Genomic DNA, 8,597 nt, shown 5'->3' with positions numbered 1-8,597 from the left:
ACGTGAACTAGGAGTCTACGAAAAGCTCTTTTCGGACTCTAACTACTGGCATTTTTCTTAGGTTCAAATAATTTTTAAAACAAGAATTAGACACTCTTTTCAAAACTTACTCTTTTACCTTAACTTTCACAAATTTCAAGTGTCCTATCCCAAAATTAAGGACTATTGGCCACCGTCGCCAAATAATCACATACAACTCAACAAAATTAACTCGTGGAAAGCACCAAAACACAAGAAATTTCTAGATCAAATTTTCACTACTCAACCCCTTAACTCAAAATCATAAGAAGGGGGAGTTTATCATAATTTTCATTAAGATTTCCCAAATCATTACATAATATGCACTACCCTCACTTGCATTAGTATTTTGGCCCTATCAACATAACACATAATAATCAACTCTCTCCCTAGGGCCTAAAATACCATTACAATTTACTTTTCTCTTAATGCAAGTAAGTAACAAAAAGGGAAATCCTAGTTGGCAATCGAAATTCTCATACACATAAATTACCCAAAATAAATAGGTCTATTACAAATGGATCATCATCTTAAGCCTCGAGTTGTTTTTCTCTGTCCACACTTCTTGAGTTATTCCCTGAAATATTGAAGAAAACGGGGTGAGTATAACTACTCAGTAACCAAGGTCCAACTAGCCCATACTAATGCATGATATCTAGTTTAAATGCAAGTGGTAGTATACATTATTACTTTAACCCATGAATATTATTTGAAATAAGAATTCACAACTTAGCTAACATAATGGCATTCACTTGGAAAAATAATGCCTTTAGTATCTTTCATATAAATAAAATTGCTCACATAAATCATTAACAAGCCTAAGGGCAAAAATTATTATTCAACTCAACATATCCATATTATAGACTCAATATAGACAACAAGTGCCTTTTCTCACTATATGTATGATCACACCTCCATTATATCCTCCTTATTCCTCTGACAGGAAACTGTAGGCTATAACTAAATGGGATAGTCTATATTCCTTGAGGGGATTACCCAGTCAAGGTGTACCCAACTCACTTATGGATCACGGTCTTCCTCATTAAACCGGTGGATAGCTAGCTAGGTTCAAGTCTCTCGTTGAATCAGTGGGATAGTTCCTCATTGAACCAGTGGGACAATGAGGATAGAATTAATTTAGGTAATCCATCACACGAATGGGGCCTTACCATGTGGATTTCTCTTCTACTTGACTTCCTAGGTGAACTCCCGCCTCTCAAGATCATGCAATGGAAATTCATGCCATAACTCACACAGATACAATTCATAAAACTTCACATTATACAATCATTAGACTTCTCAAACATATTTCATGAAACTCTAAAACCCAACAAGTCATTGAACTCCTAAATCACAATCATTGTACCTCATACTTTTAAAATCATTAAACTTCATCATTACACAATCATTGAACTTCTCAAACATATTTCATGGAACTTCAAAACCAAACAAGTCATTGAACTCCTAAATCACGATCATTATACCACACACTTTTAAAATCATTGAACTTCATCATAAACAAAGATTCATTTTGCTTCTCAATTTGTAAAAATTATTACACTCCTAAAAAATATTAATACAAAAATCCACCACTATTATTCTCAAGGAAAACTTTGCATTATAAGCATAAAACTCACAAATCTGACCTAGTGGATTTTTTCATAAATTAAGCCACACTTGCATTTTCTCTAGTTTATATATTTCAATAATAATTCATAAATCAACAAACCAATAGACACACATAAGCATAGATAGAATTTTTCTGGTTACCTCAAACCTTTAAGAGGTTAAAGGTTTCTCCCTTCAACTATTCACTCCTAAAACTTCCAAGAAGCTTGAATGGTGCTAATGGTAATTACACTACAAGCATTTACCATGCAAAATATCAAATCTATTTTGAGCTATTTTTCACTAGCATTTTCATCATTTCTTAATACTCAAGCTTTACTCTAAATTCATGTAGAAGTACCCATAAGGTTTTTTAGCTTCTTTAATTCTCATTTATAACATTAAGCTCTTAAATAGGCATTAATGAAGCCACATTATTCCCAATCACCAAATTTATGGGAATTTTGAACATTTAATGTCCTCCAACCATCAATCATTATAAAATTATAAATATCAAGTTTACTTAGCTCAATCTACCCCCATTAACTCTATTGAAGTCAATGGATTCGAATCCATAACCTCTATAGACCAAAAATCACCATTAGAAATCTAACTCTAACCTCTACCATCAAGAAAATGGAAGAAGAGAGGAAGATTTAAGCTAGGAAGCTTACCTTGGGTGTTTATGAGCTCCAAATTACTCCCAACAATTAGTTTCTTCAAACCCTAGCTCAACTTTTTCACCACTCCTTTATTCTCTTTTGTTTTATCTTCATTTTCACTTCAGATTCACAACTTAATACCGTAAAATTCTGTCCATGCACCCGACAGACGAACAATGCGTTGAATGCATGGCATAGAGAGCTTCTTCTAGGTGTGTTAGCATGCATGCGCTATGACAGACCAACCCTACACTGTGGTGCGTGGCACAGAACCACTCCCTTCAAAAATTCTTCCTCTTTTATCCCTAGGTGACCCGATTCTCCTTCGGACCCACGTTTGGTACTGAAATTGAGATCAAACACACCTGTTAGGTCTCTCTAGCCACATACCTTAAAGATTCACTTTACTAATCTATTTAAGCTTAAGTAATTTGGATTTAAAATTGAGGATGTTACATATTGTGGTTATGATATATGATGATTTTATAAATCTTAGTCCTGTGTGTGTGATGAGTAGTGAAATGATCCCCTGACTAGGAGTGGCCTTTAGATACTTGAGAATATATTCTACCGCATCCATGTGAAGTTTGCATAGAGAACTAGTGAACTGATTGAGAATGTTCACTGCATGAGTAATGTTTGGTCATGTGATAGTGAGATACTGTAACCACCTAATTAACTTGCGATAGCATTCTTGATCTTTCTCAGGATCATCTTTAGTTGGCCAAAGTTTGTATCCCTGTTCCATAGGAGTGTAGCTTGGCTTGCAACCCATCATTCCATAATCTTTTAATATGTCAAATGTATACTTTTGTTAGCTAAGAATGAAGCCTTCATTGAAATGTGCCACCTTTATGCCTAAGAAATACTTCTACTTTCCTAAATCCTTGATGCTAAAGTGTTAATAAAGGCAGGCTTTTATCTCATACATGTGCTTCTCATCGTTACTCCCAAGTAGAACATCATCAAGATAAATGAGTGCAGTTGTGAATCAGTCCCCCTGTCAATGAAGGAAGAGTAGATGGTCTGCCTTTAAATGAACAAAGCCTCATGATAAGAGAGAGGTAGTAAACTTACGGTACTAGTTATGAGAAGCTTGCCATAAACTATGGAGTGATTTCCACAATTGACAGACTTGATTATGTCTATAATGCCAAAAGCCTTGAGGAATCTTCATATACACCTCCTCCTTCAAGTCCTCATGAAGAAAAACATTATTCATATCTAGTTGATGGACAAACCAATTCATCTTGGTTGTTACAACAAGAAGACAGTGAAGGGTAACCAAATTAGCCACTGGTGCAAAAGTCTTAAGAAAGTCTACTCCTTCTTGTTGTGTGTATCCCTTGGTGATGAGATAGGCCTTATAACAATCTACCTCTCTGTAGGTTTATATTTGATTTTGTAAACCCACTTAGAGTCAATTGTACGCTTTTCAGGAGGAAGATTCTCGATCGTCCATGTCCTTTTTAGTTCTAAGGCTCGATTTCCTTGGCCATGGCTTCTTACTGTGAGAATGACACACTGCATATGCAAAGTGTTTAGGCTCATCGTGTTTGTCTATGGCCACAAGGAAGGCCTTATGACTAGGAAATACAAATATTATAAATGAAGTTTACAAGTAGATATGTAGTAGAGCTACTTAAATCACAAGCCAACTCCCTTGAGTTTGAAGACATGGGTTGAGATAGATGGTCTATAAACAAAGGCAAATCAACATCGAAGCCATTAAGGTGCTCGAGAACTTTTCTATTCCTTTAACTCTTCCATATGGGAGCTGTATGAGTGACAACTTAAGGGATTCATGTTCATGATTTAGTGTGAAGGATTGGTCAGTGCTTACAAGGTCCACTAAGGGTTTTTTGACAGTGTTTATGGAATGATTGTTGTGCACGTAATAGCTATTATCATCCACCACCATGCTAGAAGTAGTTAGATATGGCCAAGCAACCTCTACATCTTGTGATTGTGTGATGAGTAGGGGAAATTGATCTTTAATAAAAGTCACATGTCTAAAGATAATGACCGCTCCAGTTTGCAAGTCATATAATTTGAAACCCTTTTGTCTAGTAGGATACCTAATAAAGATATATGGTTTACCTCTTTCATCAAATTTGTCATTATACTTAGGATTGTGCATGTAAGCAAGGCATCTGAAGCTTCACAAGTGATCATATATTGGTGCCATGTTGAGAAGTGTCTCATACAGGGTTTTGTAATCAAGTGCTCGAGAAAGAAGTCTATTAATTAAGTATACTACAGTGAGCACACACTCCCCCTAAAATTGCAATGGTAGTCCTACCTAGAATCTCAATACACGTGCTATCTCCAAAATATATTAATGTTTATGTTCAACAACTCCATTTAGTTGAAGGGTGTATGGGCATATAGGTTGCAGAATGATTCCCTTTTTAGCATACAAACTGAGTATCTGGTTAGACTAAAACTCCACTCCATTGTCAATTCTCACCTTCTCCGCTAATTTCCTAAATTACGTCTCCACCATTATCAAAAATATTGGCTAGTATATCTTCACTTCGAACTTGGTTTTCATGAGATAAACCTATGTATAGTGATTGTAATCATCATCAATTGTGAGAAAATAGTATGCACCAATTAATTTTGTACCTACCCCATATATCACAGTGAATCATCTAAAAAAATGATTTCTTTATTGAACTGGGGGAATATACAAGCCTAGTTTGCTTTGCTCATACATAAGAGTCACAATATGCTAAGCACCTTTTGCTAAAAACATGAGAAAGAGAATCAATTTTCTTTATTTTATCCTCTGAAGGATGTCCGAACCTGTGGTGACATCTTTGTGGGTTTACTTTTCCCCACTCATGCATTGCTATCCTTTGCACTTTTTATGGCTTGAACATATATTGCCCATCATGCTCTCTAGCCACTCTAATCAAGTTCCTCAATTTATAATCCTGTATGAGAAAAATATTACTCATGAGTATGGAAATATAGTCATATGCCTTTACTAACTTTATTATAGAGAGAAAGTTGCATTTAAAATTAGGTATATATAAAACTTTCTCAAGTTTTAGCTTATCATTCAACATTGCTGAGCTAATACTCACAACTTCTATGCCATCTCTATTTGGAATTACACTGGTAGTTGATTCTTGGCCATCATAACGTCATGCAATATGGTGGAATCACAAGCAATGTGGTCAGTGGTGCTTGTATCAACCATCCAACATTTAGTAAAATTTACCATACCTACCACATTGGCACATTGAGGGATCTTTATCTTAGTGAGATCTATCTCCATTGATATAGTGCATCAACCTCTCATACTAATCTATTGCCAAGCTTGAGATGGGGCTCTCCATGGCATTTACTTGTGCCGCTCGAGGAGTCCCTTGCCTCTTACTCCATCCAGGCTTCTTTTCTTTCTTATCTTGGTCTTCTTTCTTCCAACTTTCAAGATATCCTATCAGTTTGTAGTAACAATCCTTAGTATAAACCAATTTTTGGTAATGGGCACACTTTGGTCACTCTTTTTGACTGTCTTTGGAACCCTTCCCTATTTAGACTTAAAAGGCTACTCCTTCCATCAAAGGCCTTTGCATGGTAGACACGTGTTGTTGCTACTCATCCTCAGCCACCAAGTGATATGCCTATCCTAAACTCGATGTTGGCTTCATACTTAAGATCTAAATTTTGATGGTGTTGGACTCTTCATCGAGTCCCGTGAGAAACTCATACAAGCGATCTCTCTCTTTCATGTCAATCAGCTTCTTGTTGATATTACAGGTGCAACCCCCACATTCATATTTAAGGAACAGCATGATCATTTCTATCTTACCTTATAAACTTTTCAGTTTTGTATAATAAGTTGGCACTGAGGTTCAATCTTGCCTTATCATTGCCACAGATCAACACAACTCATATGCACATGGAGTCCTCCCCTTTTTGAATTATTCTTCAAGGTCGACCCACATCTCATGTGCTATCTTTGCGTAACGTATGCTAACATGTACATCCTTGTCCATTGTACTTTTCAACCATCCCTTACTATAGAATTGCACCTCATCCATGGAATGAGATCTATTGAATTAGTAGAAGACATCAACAACATTCTATTATTAAAGCTAATTTTGTTCTTTGTGAAGAGAGCATTTCCCATGTCATTTACCCACTCCACATAATTCCCTTCATTAGCAGCTCACCTATATAGATCTGCCTAGGTTATCGGATGGATGTAGGTAGTAGGGTGATAATGCATCAACTTTACTTTTGTTCTCTGAGCTGTTCTTGTTTTGAAGAGCTTGTTCATTAAAACTGTTCATTTTCACTTTTCACAGGCATCGTGATTACTGCTCTGATACCATAAAGATTTTGGTAAAAGTATGTATTTCATTCTATCAATAGAAGTGTACAGCACAACCTATATATACAACTCTAACATAATCTTTGGTGCATGATATGCATGAATCCCGCATAATCATATTTATGTATAATGAACATTTATATTAGATATGCATGTGATTCTAACTAAATGTGATTCAGTCAAATGCTACGAGGACTCATTCTCAGCCTAAGCCTATAATGCTCACATCATGCGTTCTATTACAAACATTATATAAACCTAAAAGAATTGAACGCTTTTGATTAAATATCAACAAACTAAAATTCTAATGAATTAAAATTGAGGCAAATGTCTTCACTATCCTAATATGAAAATTTGAATAATGTCATAGGAAGGGACAAACAAATTTAGTGATAGCAAAATAACAAGCAACTTGTTCTTACCTATTGAATCTTCTTCATAGGATCTCCAATTATAAAGGTTGGGTTTCCATCACTATTAATTTCAAATAAACTTAAGTCCTATCCTTCTGGACATTTTAATAATAAATTTCCTCTCCAAGGACTTAGTTAGTAGTTCTGCCAAATTTAACTCTGATCTTACATAATTGAATATGTCTACTCTTGCCGTTAAAAGTCTTATTTTTAATCGTTACTATCACAAACTAGTTATCATAATGCAAAGATATTGGTGGTTTAAACTATTCACCCATTAGGATATTCATTAAGAAGTTTTTCAACTACTCAACCTCAGTCTCCAAGGCAATAAATTTAGAATCCCTTGAGGATTTTGTAATGATTTTGTGTTTTGCATACCTCCAAGTCACTACACCACCATCAAAAATGAATATATAACCACTAGTAAATTTTGTCTCTTGAATTTGAGATCTAGCTAGCATCATTGTATCCTTCCAATGCAACGGAAAATCTACTATAGAATAGACTATAATTTATAGTACCTCTCAAATATTTCAAAACTCTTTCCAATAGAGAATTGATTACTCTAAGGTCTATTGGCAATTGTGTTGTTATTCTCCTAAGCTCAGTTGTCAATGGATCTGAGAGTAAGTAATTGTCTTGATAGGGTTCTTAAAGTAATTCTCCCATAAATAAAATTAGGATTTAGGAAGATAGAAATTCAGGGAATCTCTTGGTATTCCTTGCACAATACAGGTGGAAGGAAAACAAAAAAGCCTATAAAATAGTGACGTATACACACAAATGAATATCCCACAATCAAGAGAGCAAAAAATAATTCCTTGCTCTTTAACAACAAAAGGTCATATATTCTTGCTTCTCCAAGTCGCGTGTACACTGTACAGACGTCTACGTGGATCGAGAGAATGAGTTGAAGGAGTTTGGTAGCACAGTGGACGAGTTCGTTTTTCTTTTTTTAACCCAAGGTATCCCTGCAGCCGTGAGGTCCTTGAGAAAGTTGAACATCATTTAAAAGATTGTCCTCTCTCAAGTAATATTTTTTCATACATACCTTAAGAAATCAAACCCTTAAATGATGTTTAAGGGGCCAGACTGCTACTACCTGTGCCACATTCACTTGGTGTGGACGATGTTATTAATTATGGTGTAAAATAGAAGTTGATGAAGCAAAATTGAGCAATAACACCAATAAAATCGAGTCGCTGCAAAATGGAGAGTTTATATTTTTCCACACTCGAAGGGAGATGGGACGAGATTATGGCGGAATACAAAAGCAGCGCAAGGATACACACGAGAGCAATCAACATCACTGTTAAATTCAATTTGAGGTGTGGTTGGAGAAAATATAGGATATTTGATTAAGGGCAAGATTGTATTTTAAAATTTATATTTTGGTATTTGGTACTTCTAAATAATTAATATTTTTAAGAACTTTTTTAATAAATATTATTTTGTACAGATGCCTCTCCCTAATTTTCCGTTTTTAATTGGTACTTGTTTTGTAATTAATTCCAATTTGTTGTTTAATATTTGTATTTAGAGGAT

Source organism: Prosopis cineraria, unplaced genomic scaffold, assembly GCF_029017545.1.
Source record: "Prosopis cineraria cultivar Desert tree isolate PC_DT_omini unplaced genomic scaffold, ASM2901754v1 PC9, whole genome shotgun sequence".
NCBI classification, from domain to species: domain Eukaryota; kingdom Viridiplantae; phylum Streptophyta; class Magnoliopsida; order Fabales; family Fabaceae; genus Prosopis; species Prosopis cineraria.
This window is presented reverse-complemented; position numbering follows the sequence as displayed.